A 21,092-nucleotide genomic window follows, 5' to 3' on the forward strand; every position below is an offset into this window, starting at 1 on the left:
ACAGCTCTGCTACATAAACAGTCAAACAATTCCTCTATGCCAAAAGAGACAAGCCCTGCTACACCAAAACACACACTCGCCCTCTTGCCTCTGTCCTGCTCTTCTCTGTTGCCTGGACACGTGACCAGAGATGATCTAGTGACTCAAAGGGTCTGGCATTATTATCAGTATTTACATAGACAGAACGGTGGAGGAAGGACTTCTCGGCTCCCTGCTCCACCATTATATTCAGCTGCCTCTATGTCCCGTGAAGCAGTTTAGGATTTAACAACTTTACTGCCGGTGTCAGAAAGAGGCCAGGCAAAGAATGCGAGTGACAGGCAGAGGTTATTATGGGATTGGTTTCCTAAGATGTTTCCCGGGGTAAGGAATAGGGGACTGGACTTGGGGAGAGGGGGTGTATACATAGGAAACTCAGAGCAGAAAGCGCACGAAGGGTTTAGTTAGTTGCTGGCTGCCAGAGAGAGCGCAGCAGAGTGAGCAGCGCGCTCCACACCCAGCGTAGCAGTGCCAAGCCGGGCAGCGTCAAGACTTAACCGCGGGACTGGGACTAAGGAGAGTGCCGTGCACCCAGATAACCATCGGGCGGTGTTCATACGGAGGAGTGTGCATCAGCTGCAGGACTCTGGGGCGCGTCTTCCCCAGCAGACCAACGTGCATCAGCTCACGTGCGCTACTGAGACTTCTGCTACTTCTTTGACCCTCATTGATCGTACTCAAGGACTAGGGGCTCAGTGGGTAATACCGAAGACCACCCACTGCCGCCAGAGACGGATCGCTATTCTCGGACCCCATCGGAGGACTCTCCACCAGCCGTTGCCGGCACTACTACCCCCATCGGACTGTGGCTTAAGGAGCATCAGCGGGAGCCATGATAAGTGCTGTTTGAATATAGGACTGTTGCTTTAATTCTGCCTGTTCCTTTAACTCTGATTCATTGTTTATTAACTCCCTGCGAGGAGATCACCCCTTCATTTGACTGTTACATCAAATAATTTTGTTATACCGTACTGTTCTGCAATCCCTACGTACTGCATCTCAGCACCTGCTTACATAACCACTGCTCAATTGAAATGGGGTTCACAATCCTCTATTTTGTTGATTAGTAGGGGTCTCAGCTGAACAACTCTCAGTGATCTGCTACCAGCGACCCTGAAAAACTTTTTAATAAATTTTACCCTTTGTGTTTAAATTCCTCAACTTTGCAAGATCAGCTGAGGGTCAATACAGAAATACTTGTATACAGTCTAAAGAATCCTCACTTATATCATTGTGAGAGGGAGGCAAGCCAGACCGAATGTCACCGTGACCCTTGTAGTGTGCACCGAGCAAAAACTGGCTCCCAGACAAGAAGAAAAAGAATAGGAAGTGAACAACTCAACATCAGAAATATTCCACAATTATATACAAGTACTTCTCACAAAATTATAATATCATCAAAAATTTAATTTATTTCAGCTCTTCATCTTCAATACAAAAACTGAATCTCCTATATTCTATAGAGTCATTTGTTATGATTGGGTCACCGAGGAGGAAAGCAAGACCAAGCTAAGCCACAGAAAACCAGAGTGGTTGGTAACTAAGCGGTTTGCAGATCCCTGATCTTCTCCACACAACTAGCAGTAGCCGTGGAGCGTACCTACGATGATCCTAGACGCCTCGACACAGCCAGAGAACTAAATAAGCCTAAAGCAAGAAAGGGGAAATCTAAACTGCCCCAGAGTAGACCCGAAAGGAATAGATAGCTCCCAAACATATATTGTCGGTGAGACAAGATGAAAACACAAACACAGGTAGGAAAATAGGCTGAGCAAATGATGGGGCCCACACTAACTAGACAGGACAGGAAAGGAAAGACACTCTCTGCAATCACGCAAAAAACCCTGCAAAAAATGCCCAACGCGTATGATAGAAAAAATACTGAAGTCACTAGACTTCTCCCACTATATCAGCACTCTGGTATATTCTGGAAGAAGAGCAAAAAAAGGCCAATCTAATAAGGGTCAAAAACAAACTGGCACAAGCAGTAACATAAGGATGGAAATTCAGCACGGCCCCAGCCGGGATTGGCTGACCACACAAAACTAAATAGATAAAACCAAATCAAATGTGAACAATAGCAAAAGAACACTTAGCTTGAGCATGCAGGAACTGAGCTGGAACTAAGACCTCAAGAGGCAGGAAAAAATCACCAGCAGGGATAGAGGGAGTCGGCTGTCTTAAATCCAGTCAAAAACTCCAGATGTCCAGTCGTCCTCCTCATTATCAGGTGGCAGGCCTCTGTTAATTAGATCAGCTCCATTACTTCCAGTAACCACCAGAGGGAGCCCGGAAAGAAAACTCGCGACCCCTCTGTCAATATAACCAGCTCCACTACCTTCACTAGTAACCAGAGGTAGGCCAGAAAGTGAATTCACAACAGTCATTACACAGAGTGATCTATTTCACGTATTTATTTCTGTTAATGTTGATGACTATGGCTTACAGCCAATGGAAACCCAAAAGTCATTATCTCAGTAAATTAGAATACTTTATAACACCAGCTTGAAAAAATTATTTTAAAATCTGAAATGTTGTCCTACTGAAATGTATGTTCAGTAAATGCACTCAATACTTGGTCGGGCTCCTTTGCATCAATTACTGCATCAATGTGGCGTGGCATGGAGGCGATCAGCCTGTGGCACTGCTGAGGGGTTATGGAAGCCCAGGTTGCTTTGATAGCAGCCTTCAGCTCATCTGCATTGTTGGGTCTGGTGTCTCTCATCTTCCTCTTGAAAAAACTCCATAAATTCTCTATGGGGTTAAGGTCAGGCAAGTTTGCTGCCAATCAAGCACAGTGATACTGTTGTGTGTACACCAGGTATTGGTACTTTTGGCAGTGTGGACAGGGGCCAAGTCCTTCTGGAGAATGACATTTCCATCTCCAAAAAGCTTGTCGGCAGAGGGAAGCATGAAGAGCTCTAAAATGTCCTGGTAGATGGCTGCGCTGACTTTGGTCCTGATAAAACACAGTGGACCTACACCAGCAGATGACATGGCTCCCCAAACCATCACTGATGGTGGAGACTTCACACTAGACCTCCAGCAGCTTGGATTGTGGCCTCTCCACACTTCCTCCAGACTCTGGGACCTTGATTTTCAAATGAAATGCAAAATTTACTTTCATCTGAAAACACCTTGGACCACGGACAACAGTCCGCTTCTTTTTCTCCTTGGCCCAGGTAAGACGCTTCGGGCGTTGTCTATTGGTCATGAGTGGCTGACACAAGGAATGTGACACTTGTAGCCCATGTCCTGGATACATCTGTGTGTTGTGTGAAGCAATGACTCCAGCAGCAGTCCACTCCGTGTGAATCTCCCCCAAATTTTTGAATGGCCTTTTCTCTCTTTCAAGGCTGCGGTTATCCCGGTTGCTTGTGCGCCTTTTTCTACCACACTTTTTCCTTCCACTCCACTTTCCATTAATATTCTTGGATACAGCACTCTGTGAGCAGCCGGCTTCTTTAGCAATGACCTTTTGAGGCTTGTGAAGTGTGTCAGTGACTGCCTTCTGGACGTCTGTCAAGTCAGCAGTCTTCCCCATGATTGTGGAGTGTGTCAATGACTGCCTTCTGGACATCTGTCACGTCAGCAGTCTTCCTCATTATTGTGAAGCTACTGAATTAGATTAGGGGACTTTTGTAAACACTATCCAGGTGGTTTTTGTCAATTATTCTAATTTACTGAGATAATGACTTTTGGGTTTTCATTGGCAGTAAGCCATAATCATCAACATTAACAGAAATAGACATGTGAAATAGATCACTCTGTGTGTAATGACTCTATAGAATATAGGAGATTCACTTTCTGTATTGAAGAACTGAAATAAATTCACTTTTTGATGATATTCTAATTTAGTGAGAAGCAATTGTACAGTCTCTGGTCTCTCCACCTGCAGATTACATGTGTGGCGCCCCTGAGGATTCAGTTGCCACAGAGGTACTGCACCTCCTCCTGAGGTGTGGTGCCCCACCATCCAGGTGAGTTGGAGGCTCCTAACCATGCTCCAACACTCGCATCCCACACAACATGGCAGTTCAGCAAAGCCACATTGCGGCTCCCTGCTTGGAGTGTAGCAGAGCACCTTTGGTGGTTCCCTGCTTGGAACACGAAACGTGCTGGGAGGCGGGTGGAGTTCAGAATACATAAAGAGCAGGAAGGTTTAGGTTGTCAGTCAGTCAGTCAGCGAGAAGAGAGAGAGAGTCACTCAGAGAGGAGTGAGGATCCCTGGAAGAGGGATGGAGGAAGGAGGTGCTGCAGCTGCCTCAGTGATCTGAGCCAGCTGGCACAGGAAAGGAAAGAAGGAGAAAGACATTGGACTGAAACCTGATCTTCTATGAGAGAGAGGGATTAGTACGGAACGAAGGAGTAAAAGGGAACAGAGAGGACGTGGGTTAGAGGAGAACCCTGCCTAGAAGTTCTAAGCGCAAGGCCGGGGCCCGGTCCCCGAGGTTGTATGGATACTGAAGGTCCTGCAGCAGACACCGGTGGAGTAGTGGGCTGGAAATGCACTACTCCCATCTAAGACTTTGGGGCACAACAGCCACGTGAATAGTGAGCCGGGACTCAGGAGAGAGGAGTCCCCGAAGCAGGCTACAGCTGTCTGCCGTACAAGTAGAGTTCTTGGGAACATCTGTCAGGAGGCACTCCAGTGTAACTCAGTACTAGGAGATCTTCACACTTAAAGGCGCTATAAGAGGAGACGTTCAGAAAGGCACATGTTGGCGGAATGTTGGAAGGGAGCATTCCATCTGATCTGGAGGTTGACTGAGTCCCTGACCCGGAGAACACAACACGGAGGCAGGCATCTATGTGTGCTACAAACAGTGAGTAAAGCTTTGGAACTGCACGCCCTGGTGTCCTTCAATTATTCCTTCGCCAACACACCCCGTACCACTACATCTGGGTATCAGCTTCTACACCGCCTGCACCTCTCCTCTGCCCCTACATCTACACTGCCCTGGGGCTACAGCTCCTCCTGTTGGGAGCTTCACCATCTTGGCTGCAACACACCACCAGCCCCAGAGGATCTGCATGCAGCGTTGGCCCAACATCCCACTTGTTGAACACCACAGGTGGCGTCACAAACTATTCCATTAACTACAACCACCATTCAACACCCCTGATTACTTGGGCGCCCAGGGCCTCGGACCGGGTCACTGCTGCTGTGACACATCCCCCTGACACCGGCCCGGTACCGAGTACCCCACGGCCCTGGGAGGGCGACCCACATGACCACCCATGCACGTCTCAGGCCCATGTAACATACACTGGGCTTGTCAATCATTCACACTAACAGCCTCAATGTCTAGGCCGTTAACACTCCAGGCCACGTCTGCTATTCCTCGGCCACTTCCCTGGTTCCCCTGTGATTCTCCAGACCACTTTCTCAGCTTCTCTATGATTCTCCAGGATACTTGCTCCCCTTTCATTTTCTAGACCACTTCCGTGGTTCCTCTGTGAATCTACAGGTCACTTCCTAGATTCCTCTATGAAACTCGAGGCCACTTCCCTGGTTCCCTTGTGATTCTGCAGGCCTCCTTCCCAGCTCCTCTCTGATTCTTTAGGACACTTTCCTGGTTCCTTTGTGAACTTCCAGGCCACTTTCCCAGTTCCTTTGTGATTCTCTAGGGCAGTTCTTTGGGTTCCTCTATGATTCTCCATGCCACTTTGCTGGTTCCTCTGTGATTCAGCAGTTCACTTTCCCGGATTCCTCTATGATTCTCCAAGCCACTTTCCTGGACACTCTGTGATTCTTCAGGCCACTTCTCTGAGTTCCTCTTTGATTCTCCAGGCCATTTCTCTGGATTTCTCTCTGATTTTCCAGGCCACTTCCCAGGGATCTTGTGTGATTCTCAAGGCCACTTCCCGGATTTCCCTGTGATTCTCCAGACCACTTTCCCAACTCCTCTATAATTCCCCAGGCTATCTCCTCAGCTTCTCTCTGATTCTCTAGGCCACTTCCACAATTCCTCTGTGAATCTACAGACCACATTCCTGGTTCCTTAATGAAGCTCAAGGTCACTTTGCTGGTTCCTCTGTGATTCTCCAGGCCATTTTCGCGGTTCCTTTGTGATTCTTCAGGCCACTTCCCCGGGTTCCTCTATGATTCTCAAGATTACTTTGCAGGTTTTTCTGTGATTCTCCAGGCCTCTTAATTTGGTTCTTCTGTGATTCTCCATTCCTCTTCACTGGTTACTCTGTGATTCTCCAGACCACTTTCTCAGCTCTATGATTCTCCAGGCTACTTCCTCCTCTTTGATTTTCTAGGCCACATCCACGATTCCTCTGTGAATCTACAGGACACTTTTCAGGTTCCTCTATGAAACTCAAGGCCACTTTGCTTGTTCCTCTGTGATTCTCCAGATCACTTTGCTGGTTCCTCTGTGATTCTCCAAGCCACGTCGCTGTTTCCTCTGTGATTTTCTAGACCACTTTGCTGGTTCCTCTGTGATTCACCAGGTCACTTCCCTGAATTCCTCTATGATTCTTTAAGTCACTTTCCTGGACCCTCTGTGATTCTCCAAGCCACTTCTCTGGATTCCTCGGTGATTCTTCAGGGTATTTCTCTTGATTTCTCTGTGATTTTCCAGCTCCTCTGTGATTCTCCAGGCCATTTCTCCAGGTTCCTCTATGATTCTACAGGCCCCTTTCTTGGTTCCTCTAGGATTCTCCATGCCATTTCCCAGTGCTCTTGTATGATTTTCAAGGCCACTTCCCTGGTTCCCCTGTTATTCCCCAGACGACTTTACCAACTCCTCTATAAATTTCCAGGCTCTATCACCAGCTTCTCTATGATTAATAATAATAATAATAATCTTTATTTATATAGCGCCAACATATTCCGCAGCGCTTTACAGTTGAACAGTTTCAAACACAACAGTCATAAGTAACAACGTTAACAATACAATAATTAAAGCGAAATAAGACGACCCTGCTCGTGGAGCTTACAATCTACAATGAGGTGGGGGGGATACAAAGCACAGGTTTGTATTTACAATGATGTATTTACAATGACGGTCCAGCCATCTTCAGGGGGTGGGGGTTAGATGGAGATAGTGAATGGGCTACACACACACAAACATGACTTTGATTACTGAATGTGATAGGCCGCTCTGAACAAATGTGTTTTGAGCGAGCGCCTAAAACTATGCAAATTGTGGATGGTCCTAATATTTTGGGGTAGAGCATTCCAGAGGATTGGCGCAGCACGGGAGAAGTCTTGGAGTCGGGAGTGGGAGGTACGGATTAGGGCAGAGGTTAGTCGAAAGTCATTTGCAGAGCGCAGCGGTCGGTTAGGCCGATAGACAGAAATGAGGGAGGAGATGTAAGGGGGTGCCGCACTGTGGAGAGCTTTGTGGGTGAGAACAAGTACTTTGAATTGTACCCTGTAATGAATTGGCAGCCAGTGTAACGACTGGCGAAGAGCGGACGCGTCTGAGAAACGATTAGCCAGATGGACAACCCTGGCTGCTGCATTAAGGATAGACTGGAGAGGGGAGAGTCGAGTGAGAGGGAGGCCAATTAATAGAGCATTACAGTAGTCTAGGCGGGAGTGGATCAGGGCGACAGTGAGAGTTTTTGTTGTTTCCATGGTGAGAAAAGGGCGGATTCTAGAGATGTTCTTTAGGTGTAAGCGGCATGAGCGGGCAAGAGATTGTATATGGGAGGTGAAGGAGAGATCGGAGTCGAACATAACACCCAGACAGCGCACCTGCTGTCGGGGTGTTATTATGGTGCCACCCACAGAGAGGGAAATGTCAGATTTAGGGAGGTTAGTAGATGGTGGGAGCAGAAGAAGTTCAGTTTTGGAGAGGTTGAGTTTCAGATAGAGAGCAGACATGATGTTGGAGACTGCAGACAGACAGTCAGTGGCGTTCTGTAGTACAGCGGAGGTAAGGTCAGGGGATGATGTGTACAGTTGTGTGTCATCAGCATAAAGATGGTACTGAAAGCCAAATCTGCTGATGGTCTGTCCAATTGGGGCTGTATAGAGAGAGAAGAGAAGGGGGCCAAGGACTGAGCCCTGAGGTACCCCAACAGTGAGAGGAAGAGGAGATGAAGTGGAGCCAGAAAACAGAACACTGAAGGAGCGGTCGGAAAGATAGGAGGAGAACCAGGAAAGAGCAGTGTCCTTAATGCCTAGTGACTGGAGCCTAGAGAGTAGGAGAGGATGGTCAACAGTGTCGAAAGCTGCAGAAAGGTTGAGAAGAATGAGCAGAGAATGGTCACCATTACGTTTTGCTGTCAGAAGGTCATTGGTCACTTTGATGAGTGCAGTTTCTGTCGAATGTAGGGGGCGGAAACCGGACTGTGAAGGGTCTAGGAGGGAGTGAGTGGAGAGGTAACGGGTAAGGCGTGAGTATATCAGGCGCTCCAAGAGTTTAGAGATGAAGGGGAGATTGGAGACTGGTCTGTAGTTGTTTGTGCAGGATGGGTCAAGGGTGGGTTTCTTTAGTAATGGAGTAATGATAGAGTGTTTGAAGGAGGAGGGGAAAATGCCAGAGGAGAGGGAGAGATTAAAGATTGTAGTTAGGTGAGTTGTGACGACTGGGGAGAGAGACTGGAGGAGATGTGAGGGAATGGGGTCGGTTGTGCATGTAGTTGGACGAGAAGAGGAGAGGAGCCTGGAGACTTCTTCTTCTGTGATGGGAGCAAATGTGGAGAGTGAGCCAGGGGAAATGCAGGGAGGGATGGGAGTCACTGAACTTGGTGATTGGGAGCGGATTTCCTGACGGATATTGTCTATTTTCTCTATAAAGTGGGAGGCCAGGTCATCAGCGCAAATGTCTGTGATAGGGGCTTGTGCTTTTGGCCTGAGGAGGGAGTGAAAGGTGTCAAAAAGTTTCTTGGGGTTGTTGGATAGTGAGGAGATCAGGGTGGTGAAGTATGTCTGTTTGGCGAGGTGAAGGGCAGAGTTATATGTCCTTAACATAAATTTGAAGTGTATGAAGTCTTCTGGTGTGTGAGTTTTCCTCCATAAGCGTTCAGCACACCTAGAGCATCGCTGGAGAAATCGGGTTTGCGATGTGAGCCAGGGCTGTTTCACTCTGTGTTTGGAGGTTCTGAGGGTGAGGGGAGCTACTTGGTCAAGGGTGCTTCTAAGAGTGTCATTGAAGTGATGTACAGCCAGATCAGGACAGGACAAAGAAGAGACTGGGGACAATGATGAGTGTAGGGAGTCTGAAAGTGTATGAGGGTTAATGGCTTGTAGATTTCTGACTGAATGGTAGGTAGGAGGGTGCTGGGGTGAGCGAGGATTTGTGAGTGTAAAGGAGAGAATGTTGTGGTCAGAGAGGGGAAGCGGTGAGTTATCTAGGTAGGAGATTGAGCAGAGCCGGGCGAAAACCAGGTCCAGGGTGTTACCGTCTTTGTGTGTTTCAGAGGTTGAGAGCTGAGAGAAGCCTAGAGAAGTGGTTAGTGATAGAAGCTGGGATGCAGATGTGGAAGTGGGGCTGTTAATGGGGATGTTGAAGTCTCCCAGGATAAGGGTTGGTAGTTCTGAGGACATGAAGTGCGGCAGCCAGGCAGAGAAATGGTCCAGGAAGTGGGTGGGTGAGCCTGGGGGCCGGTATATGACCGCTACTCTGAGGGAGAGGGGACGAAAGAGCCTGATGGTGTGGACTTCAAAAGAAGGGAATGAGAGTGATGGAACTGAGGGGATGACCTGGAAAGTGCATTGTGGGGACAGGAGTATGCCGACTCCACCACCAAGTCTGTTTGTCGGTCTCGGGGAATGGGAGAATTGTAAGCCACCATGGGAAATGGCAGCAGGAGAGACAGTGTCAGAATCCTGAATCCAGGTTTCCGTGAGGGCCAACAAATTCAGAGAGTTTTTCAGAAAGTAATTGTGTAGGAAAGGAAGCTTGTTGCATACAGACCGTGGATTCCAAAGGGCACAATTGAAAGAAGGAGATGAAGGAGTGCAAGTGATATTAGTAAGATTATTAAGGTTTCGATGTGAGGTAGGGTAGGGGTTGAGGTTGGGGGATGGTGGACCGGGGTTGGGGGAGATGTCCCCTGAAATCAGTAGGAGCAGGAAGATAAAGAGCAAGTAGTTTTTGGAATTGTATGAAGATTTTATGTGCAGTGTGTTTGGGCAAGATGGGCTGAGGCTTTTTAAGAAGGTGAGAAGTGCATGGGAGCTGTACATGGGAGAAGCAAAGAGAGAGGAGCTGATGTATATGAGTCGTGATGGAGGGGGGATTGGTCGGTGAAAGTGGATTGCAAGAGAACATAGGAGGATAGGAATAAAGCACATGGTTAAAAGGGACAGCAGAGTGAGGGTTACCTGACTCCTGTCCTGACTAACTGCCATGTAATAACTGCTGTATCCCGACGCTTATCTTCGTGATGCTTTGCTTCTGTGATGCGTGCACCCCCACATGCGTGCACCCCTATGGATGGTTCTAAATTTATAGTCCAGACTGCAGGGTCTGAAGAGATGGATTGTGGGAACTGGTTGAGGATAATTTGGCAGCTGGGGTCAGCACACCAGGGTTTTTTTTTTTTTTTTTTTTGGGATGATCAAAGACATTCAGCCTGGCAACATCTATTTTAACACCTCCACCAGATAAGATCTACACTGATCCCAGTCATGGAAATGCAACAGTGAGTTTTAAGTACAATGCACCAAATGATTTATAACAAAGAATTAGCAGACACATTAAACTATGTTTCTAGATGGTAAAGCAGCAGATGACACAGCAGACAGCAAGCAGAGGGAATTTTTACCATTAGAGTCTATTGCAGCAGATGAGACAGCAATCAGAGGTGGGAAGTTGTACCATTTGAATATGTTGCAGAAGACAGCAAGCAGAGGGAATTTTTACCATTAGAGTCTATTGCAGCAGATGAGACAGCAATCAGAGCTTCTCTAGATTCTCTAGATTCTCTAGACCACTTATGCGATTCCTCTGTGAATCTACAGGCCACTTTCCAGGTTCCGCTATGAAACTCAAGGCCACTTTGCAGGTTTCTCTGTGATTCTCCAGGCCACTTCACTGGTGCCTCTGTGATTCTACAGGTGACTTTGCTCCTTCCTCTGTGATTCACCAGATCACTTTCCTGGATTCCTCTATGATTCTTCAAGCCACTTTCTCAGTCTCCAGGCTGCTTCTCTGGGTTTCTCTGTGATTCTCCAAGCCATTTCTCTGGATTTCTTTATGATTTTGTAGGCCACTTTCCCAGCTCCTCTGTGATTCTACAGGCCATTTCTCCAGGTTCCTCTATAATTCTACAGGCCCCTTTCTCAGTTCCTTTGTGATTTTCCAGACCATTTCCCTGGATTCCTCTGTGAATCTCTAGGCCACTTCCCCGGGATCCTGTGTGATTCTCAAGGCCACTTCCTCTGTAAATCTACAGGCCATTTCTCCAGGTTCCTCTGATTCTCCAGGCCATTTTCCTGGGTTTCTCTATGATTTTCCAGGCCACTTTTCTGATTCCTCTGTGATTCTCCAGGCTACTTTGCTGCTTCCTCTATGATTCTCCAAGCCACTTTCCCGGATCCTCTGTGATTCTCTAGGCCAGTTCTTTGGGTTCCTCTGATTCTCCAGGCCATTTCTCTGGGTTTCTCTATGATTCCCTAGGCCACTTTCTTAGTTCCTTTGTGATTTTCCAGGCCACTTCCAAGGTTTTGCTATGATTCTCCAAGCCACTTTCCCGGCTTTTCTATGATTCTCCAGGCCAATTCTCCAGGTTCCTCTCTGATTCTCCAGGCCATTTTCCTGGCTCTTGTCTTATATTTCAGTTCCTCCATGATTCTTGAGGTCACTTTCCTGGATCCTGTTTGATTCTCAAGGCCTATTTTCCTGATTCCTCTTTTATTCACAAGGTCACTTCTTTGGTTCCACTCTGATGTTTTCTTTCATTGCAGTACTTTACTCCTTGCTTCGGGCCCTCGTCCTCACAGTGCCGTCCTTGGCAACAATTACGAAACTGACCATCAGAATAATGCATAAACTTCCTTCTGATCTGTGTTGTGCCACTGTGGCACCCCTGAGGCTCAGTCGCCACAGAGGTACTGCACCTTCTCCTAAGGTGTAGTGCCCCACCGTTCAGGTAAGGTGGGAACTCCTTTCCACACTCCAACACTCGCGGACTCGGCTGGCTGGGGACAGGTCCTCAATGTGAACCGGGAACGGGGGTTTGGATTCATTGCAAACCCCCAGAGGATCTCAGATTTGTTTTTCAGCCGGAGGGATGTGGAGTCTCACCTCTGCAAGGGACACCCAGCGCGAGACCAGCAGCCAGGGGAATACGTCACCTACACCCGGCATGAAGGACTCCACGGCTGGTACACGTTAAACATCCGGCGTACACCAGAGGACTTGCTGTTTACTTACCTGAAGGAGAAAGCGTGTGTTCCTTCCCCGGTACCTGTTGCTGCCCCTGTTGTACCTCAGGTGGCAGTGGATCGGAAAGCCATCAACCCACCAGGAGGTGGTAACCCGGAGCATTTCCCCTGGAAGCAGCCTAAACCAAAGGTACAGAAGGCCACATGTTTCACTCCGCTGGAGGAGGAATTTTTGAAAACTGCTAATGCGTTCCTTACATCTGGTAGCAGAGCCCAATCAGCTTCCAGAACCCCAGGAGGGGACGAGCACTAAAAATCTCGTGACCCAGGAGGGTTTGTTTTGCACCGTTGTGCCTTTTTGTTCGCTCATCATGGTTTAGTTTTTGTTTTTTCCCAGAGTTGCCCTGTTTGATTGGCAGTGTTTCTACATGTAGAACTGAGGAGATCATGAATGCTGTATGATCCAAAACTTTTACTGTGAAAAGTTGCACCTCTTTAGGTGCCCTCTCTCGGTTTTACATAAGGACACTTTGCGAAGATGATGTCAAGATTTTACATAAGGACGCTTTGCGAAGATGATGTCTACCTCAAAGGACACTGCAAGAGATCCCGGCTGTGAGCGGTGTCCAGCAATTACAAGAATAACTGTTGAAAGTTTTAATGTGAAGTATTTTTGATGTGTCTTATGATAGCTTTCATATAGAGTGAGAAATGTTTTGATATGAGAGATTTAAATAAAGAGTTGAAAATGTGAATGGTGAACCAGGTATCACAGGTGTCACTTGAAAGAGGATAGAAAATGTACACTAGAAAGAGAAAGGAAATGTGTACTAGAGAAGGAAAGATGAATAATCCTGAAGTGATAGTGAGTCACAGATAATGGCACTTAGAATTGCGTACAGTATGGAAAAATGTGCACTTTTTGACTTGAAATTTAGATAGTTGATTAAGAATTGTTTGTAACGTTCAAGAAACAATGCCTCCTATATTAGGAAGTTTAGCGTAAGAAATGTTTATGCAGCATTATAAAAAATTTTTATGTTACTGTACTGTCAACTTTGTTGTCTTGCAGCCCGCGGAAGTGCTGTGTTTAACGGGGGGGATATGTGGCGCCCCTGAGGCTCAGTCGCCACAGAGGTACTGTACCTTCTCCTAAGGTGTAGTGCCCCACCGTCTAGGTAAGGTGGGAACTCCTTTCCACGCTCCAACACTCGCACCCCACGCAACAGGGTGGTTCTGCACAACCATATTGCGGCTCAGTGCTTGGAGAGTAGCAGAGCACCTTTGGTGGTTCCCTGCTTGGAACACTGGATGTGCTGGGAGGTGGGTGGAGTTTAGATACATAAAAGAGTGGGAAAGTGTAGGATTACAGGTCAGTCTGACGGGAGGTCAGCGAGGAAGGAAGCCACTCGGGAGGAGTGGGGATCCCTGGAAGAAGGGATGGAGGAAGGAGTGCTGCAGCTGCCTCAGTGATCTGAGACAGCTGGCACGGGAAAGGAAAAGAAGGAGAAAGACGTAGAACTGCAACCTAAGCTTCCATAAGAGAGAGAAAGACTAGTACGGAACGAAGGAGTAGGAGAACAGAGAGGACGTGGGTTGGAAGAGGAACCCTGCCTATAGGTTCTCAGCGCAAGGCCGGGGCCCGGTCCCCAAGGTTGTTTGGACACTTATGGTTCTGCAGCAGACACCGGTGGAGTTGTTAAGTAATAAAGTAAACCCCGGCACTCAAATGAGGACAAAGGAATAAATGCATAAGTGAATTTATTGACACACTGCAAAGGGAACCTAACCAGAGCAACAGCACCAACATTTCGGCATAAAGCCTTGCTCAAGGTAGTTGCATTAATGGTTAGAGCAGGAAAACGCGGGTCTCACAGGACAACCGGGTATTTTCAAATGGAGGTAAGGTTCCATACATTTCGCAGAGTGTGCGTGGGTGGAGGAGTGATCAGGTCACTATGCTAGGTGAGTGGATGGTGGATGGACGCCTGCAGTAGAGGTCCGGGACAGGCACATGTGGCGGTGGGAACGCCGCCGTAGCCATTCCCACCGCCACATGTGCCTGTCCCGGACCTCTACTGCAGGCGTCCATCCACCATCCACTCACCTAGCATAGTGACCTGATCACTCCTCCACCCACGCACACTCTGCGAAATGTATGGAACCTTACCTCCATTTGAAAATACCCGGTTGTCCTCTGAGACCCGCGTTTTCCTGCTCTAACCAGTAATGCAACTACCTTGAGAAAGGCTTTATGCCGAAACGTTGGTGCTGTTGCTCTGGTTAGGTTCCCTTTGCAGTGTGTCAATAAATTCACTTATGCATTTATTCCTTTGTCCTCATTTGAGTGCCGGGGTTTACTTTATTACTTGTATATAGTTTTTTACCCCCAGAGCACCCTCAACAGGTGGTAGAGCCTGGAATTTCTATACTCTTGCACCGGTGGAGTAGTTGGCTGTAAATGCACTACTCCCATCTAAGACTTGGGGCAGAACAGCAACTGACTATAGATGCCGGGGCTCAGGAGAAGGGAGTCCCCGAAGTAGGCTACAGCTGTCTGCCGTACAAGTAGAGTTCTTGGGAACATCTGTAAAGAGGAACTCCAGAGTACCACGGTACTGGAGATCTTCACACTTTAAGGCGCAATAGAGGAGTCGTTCAGGAAAGGTACATGTTGGCGGAGTGTTGGAGGGGAGCTTTCCATTTTGCCTGGAGGTTGGCTGAGTCTCTGACCTGGAGGACACGGCACGGAGGCAGGCACCCTTGTGTACCGCAGACTGTGAGTAAAGCCTTGGAACTGCAAGCCTCGGTGTCCTCCATTCATTCTTGCGCCTTTCCACAACCATTACAACTACACTGCCCTGGGACATCAGCCCTGCCTGTGGAGGGCTGTACCATCACTGCTGCACCACACCATCTGTCCCAGCGGAGCTGTCTGCAGCGTTGGCTTAACACCTCCCTTGCCGAACACCACAGGTGGTGTCACGAACCATTCCACTTAAACTATTACATTACAAACTTCCACTGATTACTTGGGCGCCCAGGGCCACGGACCGAGTCACCGCCGCTGTGACACATCTCCCTGACACCGGCCCGGTACCGTGTACCCCACGGCCCTGGGAGGGCGACCCACCACCACATATACTTTGCTTCACGCTATCATGATTTCTTCCACTCTCAGTGCGGTACACCTGGACCTGTGCCACTGGCTGCACCCTACCAACTTCCAATTTGTCGCAGCCCACCCATCACCCAATAAAGCCCAAATCTATCACACAATATCTTCAGCTGTCACTCAACCAAGTACGGTAACTAGTGTAACTGAGCACCCCGATGCTCGACTGCGTATCTAGCAATGCCGAGCATGCTCACCCATCACTGATTATCATTATGGAAAATGAACAGATAATTAAAACATAGACATTCTGAGCACGGACCCTAATACTACACCAACTGTCCATGCGTCTCCCAACCCGAGCGTGACAGCCTTGCACATTGCAGCGAGCTTTGTACCTGTAGGAGCAGAACTGGATGAAAACAATAAGTTTCCATTCAATGACAGTAAGAAGGCATTAAATACTTTTCTTCTAGACCATCAGTGGTAGTAAGCACCCTGTACTGAACAAAGCCTCCTGTTCTGTCTTTTCCTTTTTTTTTGTATGTGTGCCAGCTGTCACTGCATGAAACAGCAAGCCCTGGATGAACAGATCTATTGCTTCGCTGGGTCCTTTAAACACATACTGATGGACCTATATAAGTATCTTTCAGCTATGGCCAAATAAGTTCATAAGACCCAGATCACACCTGGAAAACAACCTAAACATTTTGGCAATAAAAAAGTTTGTGAACTAATTGCAGATGAATTCCCCATGATATTTCATTGGTGGCGGACGCTCTTTGTACAGATAGCAATCGGGTTTTTTTTTTTTGCAATAAATGGCCCTTTAAACTGCATGTCAGGACAGCGCACTGAGAAACAGTGAAAAAATGTAAAGGGCCCACACTCACCTGGAGCGGTCCGATGCCTGGTCCCCTGCCCCGGTCCACACAGCAGAGCTCGTACATACGTCCCTCACGTTGTCAGCACATCTCCTTCTCTGCCCCTGATCTTTCGGCCGGGCTCACCTGCGTCAGGTAACCTTTGCTCGTGATTTTGCCGTCTCTTCCTCATTCCGCGTCATATATAAACTGCACCTGAGATCCTCATACCAAACAGCGCAGGGACATCGGCGCCAAGAGGAAATGCACTCGGTGTACACAGGGAGGTTGTTTATAAAGCGTGCACTGTAAGGCCGGGGTCACACTACCGCAGAGTACGGGCAAGTGCCGTACGAGAAAACATCGCATAGCGCTCGGCCCAGTGTTAGTCTATGGGGCAGCTCACATCAGCGTTTATTTTCTCGGGTGTAATCAGAGTGCTTGTAAAATGGCATCATGCCGCGATTGTCACCGAGACTCAGCTGAGACTCGCCAATGCAAGCTTATGGGTGCGAGAAAAGAAATCGCACAGCACTCGGACCATGTGAGTGCTGTTTGATTTTTACGCACCGGCGTCCTTTGAAAAGCCACCAATTCATGTGCCGCATACAGTAACATCACAGCGTGACAGGTTAGAATAGGATAGATAGAATATGTATATACACAGAATACATCTATATATATATATAATTGCCTTAAATTCATAGAATCATAGAATGGTAGAGTTGGAAGGGACCTCCTGGGTCATCTGGTCCAACCCCCTGCTCAAAGCAGGATTCACTAAATCATCCCAGTCAGATGTCTGTCCAGCCTCTGTTTGAAGACTTCCATTGAAGGAGAACTCGCCACTTCTCGTGGCAAATTGTCTGTCATCCACTTCCGTCTGGATGTCCCCGAATCCCACAATCCACTGTGCCGCATCGGAAGTACGCCGAACGCCATTTTGGAACACCCAAGTGATGCCGCTCGGATCCAGGTGGCCCCTGCGATCCCAAACTCCCCTGCGATCCCGACCGCCGCTCGGATCCCAGCAGCCGCTCGGATCCAGGCCGCCGCTGTGATCACGAGGCTGTGAAAGGGGTAATGAGGGGGGAGTAATGAGAGGGATGCCGCCGCCGGACCCTCGCCTGGACCCACCGCCTGACTATACCCACTGGATCCCGCCGCTGCCTGCCCACCCACCTCCGTGCAGTCACAGCCGGCAGGAAAGACCGCGGTTTGAGGGCTGTGCTGGAGATTGGGTGCGGCCGCCCTCTGGTGGCGCCACACACCATCTCCAGAACAGGCTGCAAAACACCACCTTTACTGCCGGTTGTGACTGCATGGAAGTGGGTGGGCTGCCACCCCCAGCGCCACAAAGCTGCCCCCGTCGTGATGTTACTGCCCTCCCGACGCGACAGCATCGGGCACACATCTAGTAGATATATACATGTCAGTGACACACATATATATACATATGTATATACAGTGGGGAAAAAAAGTATTTAGTCAGTCAGCAATAGTGCAAGTTCCACCACTTAAAAAGATGAGAGGCGTCTGTAATTTACATCATAGGTAGACCTCAACTATGGGAGACAAACTGAGAAAAAAGAATCCAGAAAATCACATTGTCTGTTTTTGTTTCATTTTATTTGCATATTATGGTGGAAAATAAGTATTTGGTCAGAAACAAAATTTCATCTCAATACTTTGTGATATATCCTTTGTTGGCAATGACAGAGGTCAAACGTTTTCTGTAAGTCTTCACAAGGTTGCCACACACTGTTGTTGGTATGTTGGCCCATTCTTCCATGCAGATCTCCTCTAGAGCAGTGATGTTTTTGGCTTTTCGCTTGGCAACATGGACTTTCAACTCCCTCCAAAGGTTTTCTATAGGGTTGAGATCTGGAGACTGGCTAGGCCACTCCAGGACCTTGAAATGCTTCTTACGAAGCCACTCCTTCGTTGCCCTGGCGGTGTGCTTTGGATCATTGTCATGTTGAAAGACCCAGCCACGTTTCATCTTCAATGCCCTTGCTGATGGAAGGAGGTTTGCACTCAAAATCTCACGATACATGGCCCCATTCATTCTTTCATGTACCCGGATCAGTCGTCCTGGCCCCTTTGCAGAGAAACAGCCCCAAAGCATGATGTTTCCACCACCATGCTTTACAGTAGGTATGGTGTTTGATGGATGCAACTCAGTATTCTTTTTCCTCCAAACACGACAAGTTGTGTTTCTACCAAACAGTTCCAGTTTGGTTTCATCAGACCATAGGACATTCTCCCAAAACTCCTCTGGATCATCCAAATGCTCTCTAGCAAACTTCAGATGGGCCCGGACATGTACAGGCTTAAGCAGTGGGACACGTCTGGCACTGCAGGATCTGAGTCCATGGTGGCGTAGTGTGTTACTTATGGTAGGCCTTGTTACATTGGTCCCAGCTCTCTGCAGTTCATTCACTAGGTCCCCCCGCGTGGTTCTGGGATTTTTGCTCACCGTTCTTGTGATCATTCTGACCCCCACGGGGTGGGATTTTGCGTGGAGCACCAGATCGAGGGAGATTATCAGTGGTCTTGTATGTCTTCCATTTTCTAATTATTGCTCCCACAGTTGATTTCTTCACTCCAAGCTGGTTGGCTATTGCAGATTCAGTCTTCCCAGCCTGGTGCAGGGCTACAATTTTGTTTCTGGTGTCCTTTGACAGCTCTTTGGTCTTCACCATAGTGGAGTTTGGAGTCAGACTGTTTGAGGGTGTGCACAGGTGTCTTTTTATACTGATAACAAGTTTAAACAGGTGCCATTACTACAGGTAATGAGTGGAGGAAAGAGGAGACTCTTAAAGAAGAAGTTACAGGTCTGTGAGAGCCAGAAATCTTGTTTGCTTGTTTCTGACCAAATACTTATTTTCCACCATAATATGCAAACAAAATGAAACAAAAACAGACAATATGATTTTCTGGATTTTTTTTTCTCAGTTTGTCTCCCATAGTTGAGGTCTACCTATGATGTAAATTACAGACGCCTCTCATCTTTTTAAGTAGTGGAACTTGCACTATTGCTGACTGACTAAATACTTTTTTTCCCCACTGTATATACACTGTATATATATATATATATATATATATATATCATAGATAGAAGAAAAGCCGGCAATTCATGTGTCGTGGTCTGTAAAATCACTGCAGGGGCCGACAGGATGGAAGTGATGGATTACATACAGTAAATACAAATAGAATAGGTAGATAAACAGATGTCAGTGACAAATACAATTAGTGCAGCGTGTGTGCAAATTACTGTACATGTATTTAATTAATAAAAGATTATTTTTCAGAAAAAAATGTTGTGGGATCCCACGTAATTTTCATAACCAGCAGAGGGAAAGCCGACGGCTGAGGGCCGATGTTTGTAGCCTGGGAAGAGGGTAATACCCTTAAAGCTTCCCAGGCTATTAATATCAGCTAACAGCTGTATACTTAGCCTTTACTGGCTATTAAAATGGGGGACCACCCAAAAAAATTACGTGTCCCCCTATAATAAATAACCAGCAAAGGTCATGCAGACAGCTGCGGGCTGATATTAATAGCCTAGGAAGGGGCCATGGATACTGCACTCGCCCAGGCTAAAAACATCAGCTCTCAGCTGCCCCAGAAAAGGGGAATACTCCTGCTGTTACTGTTATTAGCGGCAGCAGGTGTAGGCTGATGGGAGTAATAGTCCCATCAGTCGCCGCCTGCGCTCATTGCTATCACTTGAAAACAACTCTCATCATTGTGCCCTGCTCGTGCTGAGCACCGGCAGAGCAGGGGAGAATGATGAGAGCCGTCTTTAGCACCCGGCGCCGGGGAACAGCGCTTACTGTACCGCTGCTTCTCAGGATGTGTCACACGGATGACATCCATATGTGTAATCCATGTGCACGTGTGCGGGACGTTTTGTGACCCGTGCTGACAGTAAAAAACAGACATGTCAGCACGTGGAAACACACAGACATGTCAGCACACACATTGGTTTTATTTATCTGACTGATTTGAAAAGCTGCTGTGTTTTTGAAAGCTGCAGCATGTCACTTCTTTCAGCTTTTTTTCTGGAAACAATGGGTAAGCAGGTTTTGCATGCAGAAGAAAAAAAAAACACGCAGCAAACATACAATGTGTGAACATAGCCTTAGAGTTAGAAAAGTTTGTGAAAACATAACACTTGTTAATGTCTTGGTATTTTTTTTATTTTTGCAGGACACATTTCTTTCCATTAGGGACAGTTTTCCTGGCAAATCTCTTTAGTTCTTCTTACAAAATTAGAAATGAGGCAGAAGCTGTGCGAGAGCACAGTGTGGTACACATCATTCCGCAGCTGCAGAGCCTCTGTGATCTCCTTTGCTGCCTATGCAGAGCACAGCAGTTGAGAAGAGTGTGACGCTTTCTACTGCGCTCTGCATAGGCAGCGACTAGGATAACAGCGCTGAAGTCTTTGTCATCTCAGTCGCTCTTTATGCCAATGAGAAACTGATCTTGACCGAAGCTTAATGCACAGGAACAGATGGCAGCGACTGGGACGGCAGAGCAGCGGCTGACTCCTGCACCATTGACACTTGTCAGCAATTCCGCAGCACCGCTCAGCGCATTGGCAGCACTTCCCCTGCTCTCCTTCGCCCACTGGCCTTGCTACTTTTCTGGCAAATACCAATTATTTGCGCTCACCATGGATCCCATCACTTTTGCTGGAGTAATAAGCTCTCTAGTAGGAAGTGAGATAATGTGAAAAAGGGGAAAATTCTTTTACACATGTTGCAGCGATTTT

The 21,092-nt window shown here is 47.6% G+C and overlaps 1 protein-coding gene across 1 annotated transcript in view; it reads right to left on the bottom strand.

The window, feature by feature from the left end:
* LOC141074289 (uncharacterized) overlaps positions 1–16,598 on the bottom strand; it is an 85,873-nt gene extending 69,275 nt beyond the window's left edge. The window contains exon 1 of the mRNA XM_073561907.1: positions 16,343–16,598. The gene's annotated coding sequence lies outside the window, so the exon portion shown is untranslated. The remainder of the gene's footprint in view (positions 1–16,342) is intronic.
* Between the last annotated feature and the right edge of the window lie 4,494 nt (positions 16,599–21,092).

This window comes from Dendrobates tinctorius, unplaced genomic scaffold (genome assembly GCF_039654945.1).
Source record: "Dendrobates tinctorius isolate UK_male_01 unplaced genomic scaffold, ASM3965494v1 ptg000332l, whole genome shotgun sequence".
NCBI lineage: Eukaryota > Metazoa > Chordata > Amphibia > Anura > Dendrobatidae > Dendrobates > Dendrobates tinctorius.